Source organism: Ptychodera flava, chromosome 15, assembly GCF_041260155.1.
Source record: "Ptychodera flava strain L36383 chromosome 15, AS_Pfla_20210202, whole genome shotgun sequence".
NCBI lineage: Eukaryota > Metazoa > Hemichordata > Enteropneusta > Ptychoderidae > Ptychodera > Ptychodera flava.
In genome coordinates this window covers 37,589,271-37,613,053 of record NC_091942.1, presented here as the reverse complement: position 1 = coordinate 37,613,053, position 23,783 = coordinate 37,589,271, and the positions used below count along the sequence as shown (strand labels likewise).

At 38.5% G+C, this 23,783-nt stretch overlaps 1 long non-coding RNA gene across 1 annotated transcript; it reads left to right on the top strand.

Annotated features, from left to right (window-relative positions):
- The first annotated feature begins 205 nt into the window (after positions 1 to 205).
- LOC139152109 (uncharacterized) lies at positions 206 to 20,236 on the top strand. The gene is made up of 3 exons (XR_011556555.1): positions 206 to 418; positions 1,925 to 2,787; positions 19,989 to 20,236. It is a non-coding gene; the product is annotated as an uncharacterized lncRNA (long non-coding RNA).
- The last annotated feature ends 3,547 nt before the right edge of the window (positions 20,237 to 23,783 follow it).

The following is a 23,783-nucleotide window of genomic DNA, read 5'->3' as shown; positions in this document are numbered from 1 at the left end:
GTTCACCCATTTCGTGTCATTTTAAATATCATTTCAACTAAGATACACGTAAAAAGACGTGTTAAACTCTGAGTGGCGAACCACATCTAAATTTACATCGTGGCGATATGAACTAGGGAATATTCCTTAAGATAAGGGGTATTTTCAGTGAAAAGCTTCGTGCAAATCTATACATGACTAAAAGGTCCAATCGAGGTCACTCCAAGGATGTCAAATGTGTTCAAATAGAATCCAGCGATCGAGGTCTATTTGCTCACGATAAGTTGAATTCAAATTGAATGATCTGCCGCAATCACAGCACAGCCTTCCAGTCTATTATCGCAAACATCACGGTCAGCCCATGAAATACCGCCAAGCCGATGAACTCAAATTGAAGCTGTTGTCAAGGCAACGGATGTCTTCAACGCTAATGTCGAAGGTGAGTGCATCTAAATAATAATTCCCTGCATCAATTTATCATTTATCACAGAATATGGCTTTGGACGTCAAACTGTCTCATACTGTCTCATTTCATCAAGAAGGATTTTAATACGAGATTCCCATTGTGTAGATTTCCATGGCTTCTTAGCAGACAAGCGAATAAAATCAAATCATTGATAAACATTTCATTTCATAATTTATCATGACTTTATGTTCTTTATTTAGAATTTTCAGTATGGTTCCTTACTGCAATCTCTAAAATGATATACTCATGGTGATGTTACATTATAGTTTAAAGACTCTACACTGTCCATGATGTCCCTGCCATTAGGCTCATCTCTGTATTGAGATCGCTTCTTCAAATAAATTGTGTCGTATTGTGTTGTATTTCCTCTTCGTCTTCATCGTCTGGTCCTCTTTCTATCTCATCCTATGTATGTATGTATGTATGTATGTATGTATGTATGTATGTATGTATGTATGTATGTATGTATGTATGTATGTATGCATATGTGTGTGTTGTGTGTGTGTGTGTGTGTATGTATGTATGCATGCATGCATGCATGCATGCATGCATGCATGTATGTATGTATGTATGTATGTATGTATGTATGTATGTAAGTAAGTATGTATGTATGCATGTATGCATGCATGCATGCATGCATGTATGTATGTATGTATGTATGTATGTATGTATGTATGTATGTATGCATGCATGCATGCATGCATGCATGAATGTATGAATGTATGTATGTATGTATGTATGTATGTATGTATGTATGTATGTATGTCTTCTCTGCCTGTCCTTTCATGTTTGTGCACGTACGCACCTGTGTATATATAATGCGCTTTTTATCCTGCACTGAAAACAAATATATATTTTAACATGTTCGTCAGCAGTGTATTTGTGCAACTGATCTCTTCTAAATTATTCAACGTTTGTTAAGAAAAGTAGTTCTATCAACGTGATTTCATCATTACGCGGAAAGCCCCAGCTCGAGTATAAATACATTATGCAATGTGGAAATGCAATGCCAATTGCGTTAACACTGTGAAAGCGTCGATCCATTACAGCAAGATATTTTGCGAATAAACAATGACTAATGTGCTATCCAGCAAAAACTGTTTGATCGATACAAATCACAGCTCTAATTTTATCAATAACTCGTTTAGGTATTCTAATAAGAATTGATTTGTGTTCGTTATTATGATTGTAGTGACAATGTTTAAAAAGGGAACAAATATGCCCTGAAGTGTTGCAAATGGGTTTCTGTAATATTGAAAGAGGCAAAAGACTGTAATGTCTAAAGGGGCGAAAGAGAACACGATTTGGGTTTATGGTCGATGTAATCATAAATACTTGGTGAATGTGCTATTTTTCATAATCATTAAAATTATTGCGTAGTTGATTTTATTTCATACTGTCATTATCTGTCATGGTGACTCTGTGTTTTCCTTTCAGTAATCGATCCATCCTGTTCCTCTATTGATTTTTCTCTGTTAGATCCGGATCAAATGCAGAATTCATTTCCAGAATTTACAAATATTGTCCGGAGGAATGGCAATGATAGCGGGACATTTTACACCGGCTATATTGTAAGTATTCTAGGAATTACATAGAGCTTGGTTCCAAAGGATTTGCCATTTTTCAAATCATCATACAGAGACGTGGTCACTAGAGCGACACAAATGTTTCATCCATCATCATACCAGTGGGCTTACAACCTTGTCAAGAAGTAATGTATAAAAATTCATAAATGAAACCAAATACAAAACTTCATGGTCCTCAATGAAGAGAAAAAAACGATGTTGTCAAAACGAATGAATATACAGTGTATGACGAATACATAGGAATGGTCAAAATCACTACAAGTTGTGCGTGTTCGTTTGTCGCTTTAGTGAGCTGGGCTGTGTTTTTCAGCTCAATTATTCTCTGGATAGTCGAGAGTAAACAAGGACACGTTGAAACAACCATCTTCAGCCAGGTTCTCTTCGCCCTATCTCTTATCACCATGGTTACCCAGACAGTGTATGTTTTCCGTCCTGGAGTCTGCAAATCCAACAATCACGCCACCAACGGCAGTGTTGATGATGTCCTGTTGGCGAATCACTCAAGGCAACGTAACTATTCATGGTGGGAAAGCGGTGACGTAAGCCCACTAGGGTATTCGACCCTCAAGACGAACCGAGGTCAAGCCAGGTGACGTTCGATATTCCTTCTCTCACTTTTAATGCGACTGTAATGGAGCCTAGAATTGATGTTTATGTGGACAGGCCATTGCGCCACACAGACCAATCAAGGTATTCGATTGATAACTCGACGGCATTGGCAAGATTGGAATCTTCATCTCAGACTTCACGACAAAGGTACGTTTTCCTCAGATACGTCATGACGAATAGCCAGGCAAGATTGATTTCGATTGTCATAGCAAATGCAAATGTGATGTCAAAATATTAGCCTGCACACGTACCAAAGATAAAGCCACCATTTCTTTCATTTATAAGAGTTTACATCACAGTATCTAATTGCTATCAGGTACAACAGTAAATATAGAGTTTTACATATTTGAAGGTGGTGTTCTCGGTGACGAATATAAATATTTGCTTTCTAAAAGTTAGTGCCTAAATTCGTGCATGGTGTTTTATTGAGCGCACGGTTTCCATTACCAGCTACACCAGCTTATGATTTCGAATTTACCTAGACTTCAAAGTTTTGGAGATCTGCTGGGAAATAAACCTCAATGGTCAAAGTCAAAAAAGTGAATACAAAGCTATTCTGCCAACACCAGGAATATTGATAAAGTGGATTATCAAAGCGATATCTAGAGTCATAATAGCCGTGTTTCTTGTTTCTCAAAGTATCGTACAACTTAATATCATAACCCCTTCTTCACCATTTGAATAAACTGAGTCATCGCTATAGCGCCCCTCCATGGTGACCTATCCCTGTTACAAACATAAGGCATATAAGTATATTTTGACTGCTGTTTTCAAATACCATCTTCACGACTGCAACATTACAGCTACACATCGCAATTTAAACAAAATAGATACTTTTTTCTGCAGAGTTCTTTGGTACAAAGGAAGGATCAGTTTATGATTATTTCTGTGTTGTTTTTATGGGCTTTACACACGATATCAAAATTTCTGGAAGCAAACTGTCCTTTGCTGGTCCTACTTTTGGATGCCATGACGAATCGATAAACATTTTTCACTGTATACAATGGTATATATATATATATAATATATATATATATATATATATATATATATATATATATATATATATATATATATATATTAGAATTTTTTATAAAGTAATCCAAATGTTTGTGCTATTTGGGCGCGTAGAACATTCTCAATTATCGCTAAAGATATTTGCTTTATTACAAATATTTGCGGTAACGTATCAGTGATATCCCATAATTCGTGAATCACAACTTCAAAAAGGTCAAATTACCTCAGTAACGAGTTGTAACGAACATCCTCATTTAATTATTCAGCTTTTTGCTTTGCTTTTCAAGATGATCGCCAGTAATTTATCATCAATCATTCAAACCTTGTGAGTAAAACGCATTGCATAGGAAATGTAATGATATTCTTGACAAATGCATTCTAGTCAGGTCAATAATTCTTTCATCGACAACATTACATATGTATTACAGGCTTGCGATTTTTCCTAAAAACCCAAACAAGTGGGCCTAGTAACGGGGCAGAAGCTGCAACTACTAATAGTTTTTTTTGCAATATTTCTATGCAATATATCAACTACAGTTTCTTGCTATCTCCCTACAGCATGCTCAAACACACAATCTTCAGTTTGTCAACAAAGCCTGTATATATAAATATGTATTAGGTGATAATTTAATTGGAGTCCAGACTAACAGTCAGTTGTCAGTGATACAAATGCGTGGTACGCATACACAGGCTGTGATAGCAAGTTCAATACTGGACAGTTCAACATGCTGTAGGGAATAGACAAAAACACAGTTGTATAAACTGAAAAAAATATTGCCAAAATTATCAGAGTTAAGGTTCCAAGACAAGAAATTGACCTTTTTAATCTAACAATTCTCTGGTGGTTAATAAGATCAGAACCCCCTGTAAATTATACATTTTCTGAAAGCCCAGATATAGGGGAACATTTTGGTAACCACAGTGTCACCATTGTTTACTTAACTATCACGTGACAGGTAATTTGCATAACCTTTCAAAAATCGGTTTTCCCTGTTTTATCTCAATACTTCAAAATATCTGACAATGCAAGCTGTCACAATTAATGCTTTCAAAGTGTGTCTCAGATTTGTTTATATTGCTTGAGCACAATTTTAAAGAAATTAACGAGGGTTAAATTCAACGCTCTGGAAGTTTTTCTGGCACAAAAAATGTTTAAGAAAGTTTAAAAAAATTCTGAGACACGTTTTGGAAAATCCTTACGACAGCTTGCATTGACACAAATTTCAGCCACATATCTCAAAGCATTGAAACAAAACATAGGGAAAACCGATTTTTGAAAGGTTATGCAAATTACCTGTCGCGTGATAGTTATAATAACTTAATAATAACAAGGCAGTATTGCTGAAGGCAATGAGTACTTGGGCCGAGATAGAGTAATTTTGAGGACTGTACTACTATTCAAATATGGTCTTGAATTTCCTCCTGTCAATTAGGCATTTGATTAACTGGTTATTAAACGAAGCAATGGCATGACAACGGCAAAATATGTCTAGCAACTTTTGTGGAGTTTGAGGCAGGGGTTCTTTATTTATAGTGAAATTGCTTAAACTCCTTAAATATTCAAATTACAGCAAATTTCTTTTGTTCTCGATGGTAGATGTCTAATATTTAGATGGGCATATTTAGATTTCTACCCTATAGTTATCCCTATATACCAAAAATCGGACATCCAGCTCTATTGGCTTGCTCAGAATTAGATATGCGAATAATTAATGAGGTAAAATATGTGGTGTCATAAGGTGTCCATCATACCAAATATGAAGGGTGTAGCACTGTGGTTACTGAGTTGTGGACAAATATATATATTTGATGTCAAAGGTCATTGAGGTCACGTGACATTTGTCAAAATAATTGTATTGCTAAGTTATTCCTATATACCAAAAATCAGACCTCTAGCTCTATTGGCTCGCTCAAAATTAGATATGTGCATAATTAATAAGGTACAATATGTGGTGTCGTTAGGTGTCTTATCATACCAAATATGAAGGATGTAGCACTTGTGGTTACTGAGTTGTGGACAAATATATATATTTGATGTCAAAGGTCATTGAGGTCACGTCACATTTTGTCATAATAATTGTATTGCTAAGTTATTCCTATATACCAAAAATCAGACCTCTAGCTCTATTGGCTCGCTCAAAATAAGATATGCGCATAATTAATGAGGTACAATATATGGTGTCATAAGGTGTCCTATCATACCAAATATGAAGGGTGTAGCACTTGTGGTTACTGAGTTGTGGACAAATATGTATATTTGATGTCAAAGGTCATTGAGGTCACGTGACGTTTTGTCAAACAAATTATATTGTTAACTTATCCCTATATACCAAAATCAGACCTCTAGCTCTATTGGCTCGCTCAAAATTAGATATGCGCATAATTAATGAGGTACAATATGTGGCGTCATAAGGTGTCCCATCATACCAAATATGAAAGGTTTAGCACTTGTGGTTACTGAGTTATGGAAAATGGACAATAATGTATATTGAGGTCAAGGTCACCAAGGTCACATGATATTTTGTCAAAATGTCTGAGATATCTGCGTGAACCGATGGACTCACTGATGGACTCACGGACGGATATGACCCAATCTATAAGCCCCCTTGACTTTATCCGTGGGGACAAAAAACTGTGTCACTGCATCCTTTAGGCAATATGAATACGATGAGAAACTAAATTTTTATTGTACTTGGGCCTCAGCCCAAGTACATTTGTTTTCATTCCGTGGGAAAAATCTCTGTAAGGTATAACCATTCCTGGCTGAGACCAGGGAGGGCAAAATGCCTTGGCTTCATCTTTCTTGGCATAATAAATGGCGTAATGATGTTAACTGAATGGAAGTGCTGCTCTCAGCCAGTCTTGAATAAGTGAGATGTGAATATTAATGCTTCTCTATCTGAGTTTTTGCCACAAAATCTTCTGAATATAATCAAAATGTGCATCGAAATGCAACAATTAATGCACCCTCCGTTTCCTAGGCGATGGCACGACCCTTGCTACACCCACTGGACGAGCCAAAGTGGGAGGGGTAATTTCAGTTTGGTCGAACAAGAGGGATCGAGACCAGAATTTAACATTTAAACTTGAAACATGTTTAATCGCTGACAAGATGTGGACTAGTGTTAACCGAAGTAAAATTGTGAAAAGGAAACGTTTTATATCCCGGACACAATGAAAAACATTACGACTGGAAACTGTACCCCCAGTTGAGAATAGTAATGCCCACAGCGATGGAGAACACTTATCCTTGAGCTGAGAAAACCAGACCATCATTTCGAAATAGAGCTGCAGATTCGAGAAGCTCGTTCAAAATAGCTAGGTACACCCATAAAGGGGTGGTTTCGAGTTTTGAGGGCAAATTTCGCCTCCTTCATATAGAAATCGTACGTTTGTTTTTCCAGGAGAACACACCATTTGACACAAAATTTGCATGTAAAGGGGTCGCCAGTAAGCACGTGGTCAAATCTGGCATAAGAAACAATATGAAATGTTGGGTAAAGCCAGTCCAAAATAAACTGATTTGAACTTTTGTGTTTTGTAATTTATACCACTGCAGTAACATTACCTTTTTTTGACAACATCACACAATGTAATACGTTTTGAAACTGAATACTCCGACGTATTCTGTGTCTCCTTTGCTAAAAAATACGGTATGCCGATTACCATGTAAGGAGATGATGACGTCAAGACAGATTTGTAGTGTGTTTGGTCCTGGATGGTGCACGAAGTTTTGTCGAGGTAGCTTGTGTATTTATTTCCTAAATGGGAGAGATTAGGGTCGATCTAAACGAAGGCCGAAGAATGTTATGATCCTCTAAGCGAGCTGAACTCTAACGCGAATGGTAGGATAATTTGGAGGATGTCTAGAATGATTAGTCTCATTAAGATTATTTGGCGGTCAGTATTGAATTTCAACTGCGTCACAAGTTTGCGAAATGAGTATTCCGTCGAACGGTCAACGAACGATATTTTAGAAATCTGGAGACATGGCACATCGCATTTTTATATTAATATTTTATATTTTACAAAAGATGTAAGAAGCAATGATTTTGTCGAAAATTCTGAAAAAAATATAGGAAGATTTGATCGCGAACACATTTTCACTTGGGGTCAACTAGCTCTGCGTACGATGCTGTGTGTTCCGCTACAGCCCTGCAAAGACCCGTACGCGTACGTAGGGTCGGTGACTTCAAATCCATTTTGGGACTTGACATAAAAAGCCAAATTACTGCCGAAATTCAGCGTTCTTGGGCCCAAGTCGTATCCCAGCCTACCTCAGCTACTCGATCGCTTCCAAAAATGACAGTCTTTTATTCACTTCTCGTAAATAACCGTCGATGTCGGCAACTCTCTCGCTGGCCCTGCGTACGATGCTGTGTGTTAGCTGTAGCACATAGCATCGTACGCAGGGCTAGGGGTCAACATGGGGTCGCAGCCATGTTGCCTCAAAACTTATTTCTGTCTGCACTCAAAACTCAAAAATGTCGGATATGAACCTGAAAAATCGATGAAATTTTGTCAAACTTCGGCGAAATTTCAGCATATAGACAAAATTTCATCTAGGTAAGCAGGGCTCGAAATTAACTTTTTACCCTGGTAGTCCCAGTGGGCTACCATTTTTTGCTCACGTGTGAACACGTGAGCATATGTCGCAGCGATGTCTGTCTGTCTGTCTGTCTGTGTGTCTGTCTGTCTGTCTGTTGGTCCATTTTCTCAAAAACGGCTGAACGTATTTCAGTCAAATTTGGTAGACATCTTCAGAATTCAAATGGCTAGAACTGAAAAGGTTTGGTGGGCGTGGCTTGGATATTAATGAAGTTATGAAAGTTTTAATTTTTCTGTTACGCTGCGTATGACAAGTGAAAACAATCGACTGTTTGAGGGCGCTGTGAAATGTGCTTGTCCAGGTTGGCTACAGCTGGATAGCACTGGTTTCAACCACGGTCCCTCCGTGTTTCAACCTCGTATTGAACATTAAAAATATGAATTTTATTACTCATTCAACTCACTATTCAAGATAAAATATCGTTTAGCAAATTAGCTTTATCCTTGGTAATTGATTGTTTCCCTCGCTGCTCGATCGCCAGAAATGAGTACATACGTTCTCTACCTAGCCTCATGGCATGGAAGTGCTGATGAATAATAACTTTGGGTCAAAGGTATTGAAGTGTCCAATCAGGTTCGTGCACAGAGTCCAAGGCCATGACCTACTTCATGTACTTCTGCACTGTTTTGAATTTGCTTCGCCAAGAAACGTGTTCGTCATTGTCCATAGAAGTATGTTTGCTCTCCTTTGAGGTTGTTTGTGAAACAAATTCCGGGATAGGCCTTGGAATGCATACGATCGGCATCGCGGCAGTGCATGTAGCTAGCCCTACGAGTATGACGATCAGAGTGTCCGGCTTTGGCTACGCCGCCTCCCACCTCCGGTAGGCGGCGTAGCCAAGCCGGACACTGTCGCCATACTCGTAGGGCTATGCATGTAGCGTACCATGCTTGTGTAACTGCCGAGCTCAACATGCATTCACGGTTGATACTCGTGTACAATCATGATGTGTTCAATTCTGATGAAGATTCATAAGTCTTACTTTTGCAGTCTTTTTTCCGTACGATAATCCCGACAATACGTGTTACTGTTAGACGAGGTGGCCATTTTATGATAAGTTTCAATACTGCACAGCTACATAGCGTCACTATCGTGTGATCGAGGTACAGCGTTGTTGAACGGGATACAGAAACTCTGCAGAGGGAGAAACGATCGTTGATATGAACAGTCAATGTACTTCAGCACGTAGTCCGCAGATAGCGGATCGAGAAAATAAACGTGTCCCAGTAAATAACGGAATATTTATGTACATTAACTCGATATTTCAAATCAAATTTCCAGCTCATCGCAAAAAAATGTATTGCAAAGATTAATTTGTCACTGACAAATACTGCACTGTATGGAAAAAACAGTCTGTAGAATAGTTCAACTTCAAGTGGTATTACCCGAGACAAACACTTGTGTTGTCAATTTTGATTTCATTTCATAAACTTCATACTTCATCGAGTATCGTGTATTTCAGCCTTTGTGAAGCCATTTTATTGATATTTTCAATTTTTGTCTTGGCTTTGTTGTGGAACATGTTGAATCGTCTCCGTGGACATGTAGGCAAAAGTGTGACGGGGTCGAAGTGACTTGGGTACCTGGGCCGACCAAAACCAGTGTGAATTACTGGGGTCAAAGCTGACAGCGGCCGGGATGACGTGTTCCCCAAGCGAGCTACCTTCAGAAGTCTGTTTCATCGCAAAAAACGTCAACTTTTAAAACCCGTCATTTATTTACTGATGTTATTCTCAGCATCACAAACATATACCCCTCTGCTATGTATCACAGCAAATAGTTATATTTGAGCGCCCCGTAAATGGGATCCTCGTTTTTTTGCGAACCCGGAAGTGTGTCTTGCTCAATGCATTTCCTACCCATAGCGGGAGCATGCCCGCGTTCCCATGCTCCCATGCACCCTTTTTCAATGCCAGTGCAACGCCATCTGTGCAAAATTTGTGGTGGTATGCTCCCGTGTGATGGAAAACTTCTCTTATTCTAACAATGACGTAGTTGACTTGGACTTCGATTTCGTAAATGTGATGTCCATGCAGTGAGTTTGGGTTGGCGCGCTTATAATGCAATCTTCGCCGCCTGCGGTCCGATATCCCGCATTTATTAGCGATATTTATCTGTTTTGACTTGACCAAAGTTGGCAAAACTTGCTATGTACATTAAAGATACTATGATACAAGATTATTGAAAGTCATTTGACATTTTTTTCAGCCAATTCCCAATATGCATATTTAATGAACCTTCCAAATTAGGGATATATACTGGCATTTACTTGATAAAATTTGGCGAAACATGCTGTGTACATTGATCATTATACCAGGTTATAACAGTATTGAAAGTCATTTTGCATTTTCATGTCAGCTAATTCATAATTTGCATAAATAGCTAACAAGCTTTCACGGTTTGGCATATAGAGCTTGAAGGACTTGACCAAGGTAATTACACATGCTATATTGTGATACAATGACAGTACTCAAAGAAATTAATTATTTTTATTTCAGCTAATTACATATTTGAATACTTAATGACCTTTAGAATTGATCTGTGGTGAAATTCATTGTGTTGATCATAACACTTTAAATGTAGCAAAGCATGTAGCAAAGGTTCAAACTTGCACATAAATGCAATATATAATGAAACACGTGAGCATTTTCAGTTCATATCTGGTCTGAAGTTGGTAGCCCAGCGACAAGGTCTGGTAGCCCATGCATGAATGAAGAGGTTTTTTTGTAAAGAATATTTTATTTATATCTAGACAATGAACGATTTATTTTTCATGATTCTATCCAGTGAGTGAATTTTCTAGTCATTTGACATCAATACCTGCTGATCATGGCCTTAGGAGAACGGTATAGCATGTGTAGTGGACGACGGTGACGCCTCAAAGTTTGACGACCTATTCACACATACGCAGAGCTTTGATGTACGCAATGACAACGACTTTTCACTCACACGTGTAAACATAACATGGCTAAAAATAGATTGGCTATGAATTTCAGGATGACAACTTGGTACAGTCATGTTCCTAATACTTTCGTGGCAATTTTGACTATATTTCCCCCGGAAAGCTAAATGTGTGGATGGCCCGACAGCTTTTTCTTTGCAGTTTGAATAATTTTGTGTCCAATTGTGATTGATAAATTGTGACTAAATAAATATGAAAATGAATTTTCATTGGCCATCATTTCTCGAGCCTGTTATCCAAGTACATCAGTTCAGATATAAATGATATTTTATTGAAAGTTTGTCACAACAAATTCGACATGTCCTTTCTGTGTCCAGCTGGGTTGACTGTATGATCGTCGGTATAGCATGTGTAGTGGCGTCAGCGATCAACATCATGTCGCCCACTAAGTAATTTCCTGTCCCAGGCTTTGGTAGTCCGTGTGGGCTACCATTTCATGGACTTTGGTAGCCCCAGGGAAAAGTGGTGGTCTGTGGACGCGGGACTACCGCTAATTTCGAGCCCTGGTAAGGTAAATTTACTGAAATTTGATCGACAAATAATCCTGAGCTTGAACGTGACAGCTCGCCTTCTCCGGGAAGTCAAGCATCCAGCTGCTCACACACAGTTGCCCATATGGCCAGGTTTATGAGATTGTTTTCAAGCGACGGCGGCAGACCGTACGGGGCTCTGGATGTGAACCTACCGCCGGTGTAGCTGTAATAACTGTTGCGTTGTTTTTAGTGCCCACGGACGAAATCCTGGGGGAGTTATAGGTTTGGTCATGTCAGTCCGTCCGTCCGTCCGTCCGTTCACGCAGATATCTCAGACATGCCCTGGTCAATTTCTTTCAAACTTTGCACAAGAATAGTACCCAACCCCATACAGATGCACGTCGATTTGTTTCACAATGCGATCGAATTTGGCTGTGTTAGAGGACTTTTTAGTTTACACCTCCATAGACTCCCATGTATAAGGCAGTTCTCCATAGACTTTCATGTATAAGGCCAAGAAAATAAAAATTTAGTTTCTCATCGTATTCATATTGCCTAAAGGATGCAGTGACACAGTTTTTTGTCCCCACGGATATAGTCCAGGGGGCTTATAGATTGGGTCATATCCGTCCGTGAGTCCATCAGTGAGTCCATCGGTTCACGCAGATATCTCAGACATTTTGACAAAATATCATGTGACCTTGGTGACCTTTGACCTCAAATATACATTATTGTCCATAACTCAGTAACCACAAGTGCTAAACCTTTCATATTTGGTATGATGGGACACCTTATGACGCCACATATTGTACCTCATTAATTATGCGCATGTCTAATTTTGAGCGAGCCAATAGAGCTAGAGGTCTGATTTTTGGTATATAGGGATAAGTTAACAATATAATTTGTTTGACAAAGTCACGTGACCTCAATGACCTTTGACATCAAATATACATATTTGTCCAAACTCAGTAACCACAAGTGCTACACCCTTCATATTTGGTATGATAGGACACCTTATGACACCATATATTGTACCTCATTAATTATGCGCATATCTTATTTTGAGCGAGCCAATAGAGCTAGAGGTCTGATTTTTGGTATTTAGGAATAACTTAGCAATACAATTATTTGACAAAATGTGATGTGACCTCAATGACCTTTGACCTCAAATATATATATTTGTCCACAACTCAGTAACCACAAGTGCTACATCCTTCATATTTGGTATGATAAGACACCTAACGACACCACATATTGTACTTTATTAATTATGTGCATATCTAATTTTGAGCGAGCCAATAGAGCTAGAGGTCTGATTTTTGGTATTTAGGAATAACTTAGCAATACAATTATTTTGACAAAATGTCACGTGACCTCAATGACCTTTGACATCAAATATATATATTTGTCACACTCAGTAACCACAAGTGCTACATCCTTCATATTTGGTATGATGGGACACCTTATGACACCACATATTTTACCTCATTAATTATTCGCATATCTAATTCTGAGCAAGCCAATAGAGCTGGATGTCCGATTTTTGGTACATAGGGATAACTATAGGGTAGAAATCTAAATATGCCCATCTAAATATTAGACACCTACCATCGAGAACAAAAGAAATTTGCTGTAATTTGAATATTTAAGGAGTTTAAGCAATTTCACTATAAATAAAGAACCCCTGCCTCAAACTCCACAAAAGTTGCTAGACATATTTTGCCGTTGTCATGCCATTGCTTCGTTTAATAACCAGTTAATCAAATGCCTAATTGACAGGAGGAAATTCAAGACCATATTTGAATAGTAGTACAGTCCTCAAAATTACTCTATCTCGGCCCAAGTACTCATTGCCTTCAGCAATACTGCCTTGTTTTTCTTGGCCTTATAAATGAAAGTCTATGGAGAACTGCCTTATACATGGGAGTCTATGGAGGTGTAACTAAAAAGTCCTCTAACACGGCCAAATTCGATCGCATTGTGAAACAAATCGACGTGCATCTGTATGGGGTTGGGTACTATTCTTGTGCAAAGTTTGAAAGAAATTGACCAGGGCATGTCTGAGATATCTGCGTGAACGGACGGACGGACGGACTGACATGACCAAACCTATAACTCCCCCAGGACTTCGTCCGTGGGCACTAAAAACAACGCAACAGTTATTACAGCTACACCGGCGGTAGGTTCATATCCAGAGCCCCGTACGGTCTGCCGCCGTCGCTTGAAAACAATCTCATAAACCTGGCCATATGGGCAACTGTGTGTGAGCAGCTGGATGCTTGACTTCCCGGAGAAGGCGAGCTGTCACGTTCAAGCTCAGGATTATTTGTCGATCAAATTTCAGTAAATTTACCTTACCAGGGCTCGAAATTAGCGGTAGTCCCGCGTCCACAGACTACCAACTTTTCCCTGGGGCTACCAAAGTCCATGAAATGGTAGCCCACACGGACTACCAAAGCCTGGGACAGGAAATTACTTAGTGGGCGACATGATGTTGATCGCTGACGCCACTACACATGCTATACCGACGATCATACAGTCAACCCAGCTGGACACAGAAAGGACATGTCGAATTTGTTGCGACAAACTTTCAATAAATATCATTTATATCTGAACTGATGTACTTGGATAACAGGCTCGAGAAATGATGGCCAATGAAAATTCATTTTCATATTTATTTAGTCACAATTTATCAATCACAATTGGACACAAAATTATTCAAACTGCAAAGAAAAAGCTGTCGGGCCATCCACACATTTAGCTTTCCGGGGGAAATATAGTCAAAATTGCCACGAAAGTATTAGGAACATGACTGTACCAAGTTGTCATCCTGAAATTCATAGCCAATCTATTTTTAGCCATGTTATGTTTACACGTGTGAGTGAAAAGTCGTTGTCATTGCGTACATCAAAGCTCTGCGTATAGGCGTCACCGTCGTCCACTACACATGCTATACCGTTCTCCTAAGGCCATGATCAGCAGGTATTGATGTCAAATGACTAGAAAATTCACTCACTGGATAGAATCATGAAAAATAAATCGTTCATTGTCTAGATATAAATAAAATATTCTTTACAAAAAAACTCTTCATTCATGCATGGGCTACCAGACCTTGTCGCTGGGCTACCACTTCAGAAAATAGTAGCCCACTGGGACTACCAGGGTAAAAAGTTAATTTCGAGCCTGCTTACCTAGATGAAATTTTGTCTATATGCTGAAATTTCGCCGAAGTTTGACAAAATTGCATCGATTTTTCAGGTTCATATCCGACATTTTTGAGTTTTGAGTGCAGACAGAAATAAGTTTTGAGGCAACATGGCTGCGACCCCATGTTGACCCCGTATGCGCTATTTTGCGGGTTGCGGGTTGCGGGCTGCTTGTTGCGGGCATAAAAAAATGCGTGATTTTCGGTATCATTTTCGCTAGTAGTTAGAATAAATGCCAAAACAGTATCTAGATGTATTTGTTTATGGAATAAAAGCCGTGAACTTCTTGAATAATGCCGTTATTTCAGCTTACATCTGGTAAAGCGCCACCAACGTCAGAACAGTCCATTTCCCATCCAACATTCGCCGTTGCACAGCGCACTGCCGATCGAAGCTTTCGAAATGATATGACTGAACACGGATGAGTAACAATATGAGCACAAGACAGATTTCACAACAACTCGCTATATTAACTTTTTATGTTATGATTAGGATGGATAGTTTAAAAGTAAGTTTCGGATCGTTGACAGCACAGATGAACTGGGAGATGAACTTCACTTCGTTGAAACTGGACACGCCTAATAATTTGTTACTTTTTCATAGAATGCCATGCCCTTCTAACACTTCAGATTACTTCAACCGCCGATAAAAGCACAATATTCAAAATCGTTTTCAATGCCGTTTAAAATTATTCTATTGTGGTGAACACGATAATAGTCCTAGGAAACTTTTCATAGTCACGCTAGATCAAATGCATGGAGCGACTATCATACTGCAGGTGCAAGTCATACCACGTTCATGATATTAAGAGATACACAATTATTGAGAGCTACAGAACACAAACTCATTCAAAAATATTCCTATTAGATCGATTCCTGAAAATAAGTCAACGCACCGGTGTGTTTTTCCCGCTGAAATTCTCGCGTAAAATGTTAGCGGAATGTCGTTCTCTGCGGTCGCGACCTCGGTTGAACCGAAACGGCAAAGTCAACTAAGTCCTTTGTTGTACGTCTTTTTCTTTTTAAAGATTTCATGAAAAATACAAGGCATTTAAATACACATCACTTCTACGCTTTTTGAAGTCAAATCTTTCTATAACTTTCACATTGCATTTAAGTAGGCATTGTTTAATTTTCTGTATGTGTTGCCCTGGAACCGAATTGTGAATGGATGCATTACAAAGAATTTACTTCCTATGGCCTGATACTAGAAATGTAACAATTTTCATTCCGCGATAAGTGGAGACATTTCCGAGGCGCGAATTTTTTTTTGTCAGTCTGGTATTATTTCTCACTGACATCCATGGCAAGAAAGAAAAGTGATTCAGATCCGAAATTATTTGTAATGGCCAGGCAGGTAGGAATAAATAAAGTGGTCCTCGGAATCGCCGCTTTTAATTTAGCAGATTTTGATTTTTTTTTCAGAAACTTGACGTATTTTCACCCACTTGGTTTGGTCTGTTATAGCATATTTAGTCCAAAAATCAAGTTTACAGCATTTATGTTTTCAACAGCCTTCAAATGTACAGTATTATGTTAAAATACATCATATGGAATATGTTGTGTTTCATTAATTTTAACCATCTTGACCTGATGGTGAAATATGGACTTGGCAGGAAAAGGGATACTGTACGATAGACCTGATTATGATTATTGATAATAGACACCTTCTAAAGGTTTATTTCGTATATACTAAATGCCATATTACATATATTAGAAATCTAGCCATAATTCTAAAAGCTCGCAGCCCGCAACCCGCACCCGCACTTTAGCAGATACCTGTTGACCCCTAGCCCTGCGTACGATGCTATGTGGTACAGCTATTAACACACAGCATCGTACGCAGGGCTAGCGAGAGAGTTGCCGACATCGACGGTTATTTACGAGAAGTGAATAAAAGACTGTCATTTTTGAAGCGATCGAGTAGCTGAGGTAGGCTGGGATACGACTTGGGCCCAAGAACGCTGAATTTCGGCAGTAATTTGGCTTTTTACGTCAAGTCCCAAAATGGATTTGAAGTCACCGACCCTACGTACGCGTACGGGTCTTTGCAGGGCTGTGGTGAGCGGGGCGATTAGCTGTAGCGGAACACACAGCATCGTACGCAGAGCTAGTTGACCCCAAGTGAAAATGTGTTCGCGATCAAATCTTCCTATATTTTTTTCAGAATTTTCGACAAAATCATTGCTTCTTACATCTTTTGTAAAATATAAAATATTAATATAAAAATGCGATGTGCCATGTCTCCAGATTTCTAAAATATCGTTCGTTGACCGTTCGACGGAATACTCATTTCGCAAACTTGTGACGCAGTTGAAATTCAATACTGACCGCCAAATAATCTTAATGAGACTAATCATTCTAGACATCCTCCAAATTATCCAACCATTCGCGTTAGAGTTCAGCTCGCTTAGAGGATCATAACATTCTTCGGCCTTCGTTTAGATCGACCCTAATCTCTCCCATTTAGGAAATAAATACACAAGCTACCTTGACAAAACTTCGTGCACCATCCAGGACCAAACACACTACAAATCTGTCTTGACGTCATCATCTCCTTACATGGTAATCGGCATACCGTATTTTTTAGCAAAGGAGACACAGAATACGTCGAAGTATTCAGTTTCAAAACGTATTACATTGTGTGATGTTGTCAAAAAAGGTAATGTTACTGCAGTGGTATAAATTACAAAAACAAAAGTTCAAATCAGTTTATTTTGGACTGGCTTTACCCAACATTTCATATTGTTTCTTATGCCAGATTTGACCACGTGCTTACTGGCGACCCCTTTACATGCAAATTTTGTGTCAAATGTGTGTGTTCTCCTGGAAAAACAAACGTACGATTTCTATATGAAGGAGGCGAAATTTGCCCTCAAAACTCGAAACCACCCCTTTGGGGTGTACCTAGCTATTTTGAACGAGCTTCTCGAATCTGCAGCTCTATTTCGAAATGATGGTCTGGTTTTCTCAGCTCAAGGATAAGTGTTCTCCATCGCTGTGGGCATTACTATTCTCAACTGGGGGTACAGTTTCCAGTCGTAATGTTTTTCATTGTGTCCGGGATATAAAACGTTTCCTTTTCACAATTTTACTTCGGTTAACACTAGTCCACATCTTGTCAGCGATTAAACATGTTTCAAGTTTAAATGTTAAATTCTGGTCTCGAGCCCTCTTGTTCGACCAAACTGAAATTACCCCTCCCACTTTGGCTCGTCCAGTGGGTGTAGCAAGGGTCGTGCCATCGCCTAGGAAACGGAGGGTGCATTAATTGTTGCATTTCGATGCACATTTTGATTATATTCAGAAGATTTTGTGGCAAAAACTCAGATAGAGAAGCATTAATATTCACATCTCACTTATTCAAGACTGGCTGAGAGCAGCACTTCCATTCAGTTAACATCATTACGCCATTTATTATGCCAAGAAAGATGAAGCCAAGACATTTTGCCCTCCCTGGTCTCAGCCAGGAATGGTTATACCTTACAGAGTTTTTTCCCACGGAATGAAAACAAATGTACTTGGGCTGAGGCCCAAGTACAATAATATTGGGTTCTTATATAGCGCACATATCCACAAGTACATGTGCTCAAGGCGCTTTACAATTATTATTACCCCTGGTCACTGGACCTAATATGATACCACTCAACTCCCTGGGGAGCAAACTAACAGCTCACATGTGCAGCCAATAAGCGCAGCAGAGCTAAACACACACATTACAACCACTGTCCTACAGGTACCCATCACTCCTGGGTGGGGAGAAGCAATGAGGAATAAAGTGCCTTGCTCAAGGACACAACACCATGGCCATGCCGGGGCTCGAACTCACCATCCTGTGATCGTCAGTCCACTGCTCTAGCCACTGGCCCATGATGTAAACAATGGTGACACTATTGTAACAAAAATGTTTCCCTATATCTAGGCTTTCCGAAAATGTATAATTTACAGGGGTTCTGAGCTTATTAACCACTAGAGAATCGTTAGCTTAGAAAGGTCAATTTCTTGTCTTGGAACCTTAACACAGCTACTCCCTAGGGGCAGTGCAGCCCTGCTACTGCAGTTTCACTGTCACTGCATACATACCGGAGCAGTGACAGAGATAGCTCTAATCCTGATGTACATGGTAGTTGAAGAAAGAGTTTGGGTCAAATGACGCTCATGACAGTGAAACATACTTGTATACAAGATCAGGCCAGAGAGTAACACACGAAAGACAAGGAGACTTGAAAAATTATCGGGAATTTTTTAATTCTGATATATAACTATAATCAAATATTAAAGAAAAAAAGTAGGGTCAACGTGCTTGATTTTCTAAATTTTCACCTTTTTGTCATAAAATAATACAAATGTAAAACTCTGTATAATAAAGATTAAATGAAAAAATATGTAACTAAATTTGCCATTATCATACCCAAAATTTCAGAGATTAAAACATTTATCTGATGGAATGTTTTAACCTTCCAGTATTGTCAATTTGAGTAGCATCTAATTCATATGTCTTGTACTTTTGAAACAAATTTTTGGTAGGTCACTGTGCTTTGCCTACTCTCTCATGATCGTCATTTTGTGTGCTCTTCAGCAGGAGCAATTGACCTGGCCAGAGTTGGTTTAACTCAAGTTGACTTAGACCGATAAATCCAAAAAGTTCACCGATGCGTTTAAAAATGATTCAATTTAAGAACTTGCCTTAGGAATATAACTTTACAAACTGCTAATAACAGGTAGTATTGAACACCTGCGAGCGGAACCGCGCAATACATGTTTTTTTTTTCTCTGCGCGTACGTCCTTTACAAATATGCGGGCTTGTGATAGTTTTTTTTTGGGGGGGGGGACTTGAAAATTTTGATCATATAGAGGGGAGCATTTGAAAATGTTTTAGGGTATTGAGGGCGGGGGGGATCTGAAAAAAAATTAGATTTCAATCGCGATTCCTCCAGCCCCCTTATCATTATTTGTGAACGCAGCCTAGCCATAGTCGATGATGATTCTAATTCAGCAGTGTCTATATTGTCCATCAATAAACAAGTTTCTCCGTAATTAGTTACTCACCGCTAGACGTCGTTTTCTTCCTTTTTGTAAAGGGACTCTCAATCTGGAAATATTGATTGTGAAGGACTCACAACGGCCAGACATGGATATACAATGGAATTTGAACAAGAACCCCAAGATAACGAAGTACCGCCTTCATATGACTGCGCCATCGACATGTCGCCACCAGCGGCCACAAGTGAACATTCAATAAATAGTAGATCTCCCGAAGATTTGCCATCGTACGAAGAGGTCACGAGATGGCACGAGTATGATTAAGAGTTAGGCTGCGTTCACAAAAAAACGGTTAGGGGGCTGGAGGAATTCAGAGGGGGGGGGATTCGAAAATTTTGGGGTTAGTAGAGGGGGGACTTGAAAATTTTGCTCTACCTGTAAGGGGACTTGAAAATTTTTGGTTCCCTTTTGTGTTTTACATTTTCCAATTCCAAGTTTTTGTAGGTAATTTAATGAAAAACGAATACCATTTTTATGTCATCAAAATGTTGTAATGTTAGTAATAATTTAACAAAATCTATAACCATTTTGTCACATTTCATGACTTTTATCTCGAAAAAATCTAAACGTGTGATTTGTCTTAAAACAACAAACTTGAGCCTAGTAACAGGGCAGAAGCTGCAACTGTTAATGATTTCTGCAATATTTCTATGCAATATAACAACTACAGTTTCTTGCTATCTCCCTACAGCATGCTCAAACACACAATATTTAGATTGTCGACAAAGCCTGTGTATATAAATATAAATATGTATTTGGTGATAATTTAATTGAAGTCCTGACTGACAGTCAGTTGTCAGTGATACAAATGCATGGTGCATATACACAGGCTGTGATAGCAAGCTGAATACTAGACAATTCAACATGCTGTAGGGAGTAGACCAAGAACGCAATTGTAAAACTGAACAAAAATATTGCCAAAATTATCAAAGTTAATACAGCTACTGCCTATGGGTAGTGTCACTATCATTAATAGTCTGCTACTGTAGTGTCACTGTCACTGTACCTGAACAGTGACAGAGATAGCTCTGACTCTGATGTACATGGTAGTTGAAGAATTTAGAGTTTGGGTCAAATGACGCTCATGACAGTGAAACATACTTGTAAACAAGATCAGGCCAGAGAGCAACAAATGGAAGAACACAGAAATTTCTTAATTCTGGCATATGAGAATAATCAAATAGTAAAGAAAAAAGATGGAGTCACCATGCTTGATTTTCTAAATTTTCACATTCTTGTTAAATGGTACAGAAATAAACCTTTGAACAATAAAGACTAAAAGAAAAAATATGAGACCAAATGGAATTATTTATTTTTAACCAAATTTGCAATTATTACACCCATAATTTCAGAGATTAAAAATTATTTGATGGAATATTTTAACCTTCCAGTATTGTCAATTTTGAGTAGCATCTAATTCATATATGTCTTGTAAGTTTTGAAACAAATTTTTGGTAGGTAACTGTGCTCAGTTTTTACAATATGGCAATTTGCTAGAATTCACAATTTGCCTACTCTCTCATAATTGTCATTTTGTGTGCTCTTCAGCGGGAGCAACTTACCTTGCCAGAGTTGGATTAACTCAAGTTGGCTTTTAGACCGATAAATCTAAAAATTCACCGATGCTTTTAAAGAACTTGCCTTTGGAATATGACTATACAAAGTGCTAATACAGGTAGTGTTGAACACCTGTGAGCAGAACGGCGCAATACATGTTTATTTTTTCTGCGCTCACATCCTTTACAAATATGCGGGCCTGTGATAGTTGGGGGGGGGGGACTTGACAAATTTTGACCTTATAGACGGGGGCATTTGAAAATTTTTTAGGGTACTTGGGGGGGATCTGAAAAAAAAAGATTTCAATCGAGATTCCTCTAGCCCCCCCCCCCCCAATCGTTATTTGTGAATGCAGCCTTAACCGCCAAAACCACTCTAGCCAGGAAGGTCACCGTTACAAAGTTGGTGCCTTTATGAAGACATTTCAAATACAAACTCACCATTCACCTAAATTTTTCAAGGAACCAAGGAAATTTCGTAGTGATAAGCTATGACTCTTTCTGACAATTTCCCGGAAATTAAATGATGGACTCTTTTCCATGTATGACAAAAATACACGTAGTTGACCCGTTGTACATGTCTGTCATTCTTGTACAGTTAAGGCAACTATTCCTCTTAAAGGATGAAAGTCGTGATACGACGTGTCGTGAATGAATAAGACAAATCAACCAGGATTTCCTATGAATGAGGGCGTTGGTGAATTCCAGCTGTGCATCCCAAGTCAATCCATTACATCGCATTTTACAAACGATATTTTTGATACGGGAGTAATCACACAATCCTTGATAAAGGACACAAACTGGGACCTACATCCTGCAATTCTGTCCTATTCCCAAAACAAATCATTCAAAGACGTTTCTACGCACTCGTTTCAAGATCATACGTATTATTTTTTGGTTAAATTATTAAAATCTTGTAAAACACTAAATAACAGAATGAGTTGGGTGTCGTAGGAATATTACTGTCATGGCGACATTGATAGCCATTTGACGCCGGTTAGACAAACGTCAATCGAAGGCAAGCTTCAAGTGTAACATATAAGTCTATTGAGGTTCATTTGAGGTAGAACCATGTGCGTATGCAAGGTCATACCCCAGCACACAATTTATAGCTCTCATGAGGATATTTTGGCATTTCTTTCGACCTATTTGCATATATTTTTAACAACCTTGCAAAGAATTTTTCCTATTTCATATGTCAAGGCTGGCGACTAAAAGCGCGATACCTTGTATATATTTGTGTATAATCTTTGAAAAGGGGGAAAGTCTGATGGGTGCATGTGTCAGAACGTGAATTTTTAATTTTGTAAGTGATCTAATTTATCCTTTTTGTTTCGCGATTTATAAAATGGGTGTGTGAGTGACGGTGCTGGCTCATATTTTTTGACCCGGTTTATGTTTAAGTGTGACAGTGTGTGTTAATCCCCACCTCTCCCCAATGCGCAAATAGTCTCTAAACGGAAATGTATCAATGCAAGAGAGATAAAGTGAAGTACTGATTTGAGTTTCCACTAAATAATAAATCAAGACGCAATCGCAATCAATTTTTTTCCTCAGCTTCGAACTTTTACAAAGTTGACAAATTTCATGACATTAAAAAGATCTCCCTGTAGGAGGTTTCAGAACGGATTTTACATTTATTGTCAGTGGAATTCATAAAACAGGAACAAGCAAACCTTACATGGATTTATATCCATTCCTGACTGTATTGACAAACACGTCACGAATAAAGTATGTAATATTAATGAAAACATAAATAATTCACCTAGGCAGCGACACATCTACCTTTAAGATTAAAATTTAATATTGACCTTCTTTTGGGAAATTTCTACGCCTGAAATATCATAATCTTAATGTCCTAGTAAAATTTAAATGAAAGACCAGATTTGAAAAACCGGTAAAATATTTACGTCTCAAATTGAACAATAACTCGCGTTCGTATTAAATGCCAACTTTATCTTTGGCATCATGACTTATTTTTAGAATTGTGTCTGGGAATTGATTATAAGAAATGGACAATATGAAGGCAAATGACTTTTAATCTTGTCGGATGAATCACGTGACAGTGTAGCGTTTTCATTATAAATTGATTCATATCGCAACTCAACAAAGTAATTAATTTTGATAATGCGTAATGAGGTAATCACAACAAATTAGACTTAACATTAATAAAATGTTAAAAATGACATAGTATCGCTGGACTCAGCTATATAACTTCAGAACTAAGTTTTAACGTTTGTTCGTACGGTCTGACTTTTTTAAGTGGCCCCTCTTGGT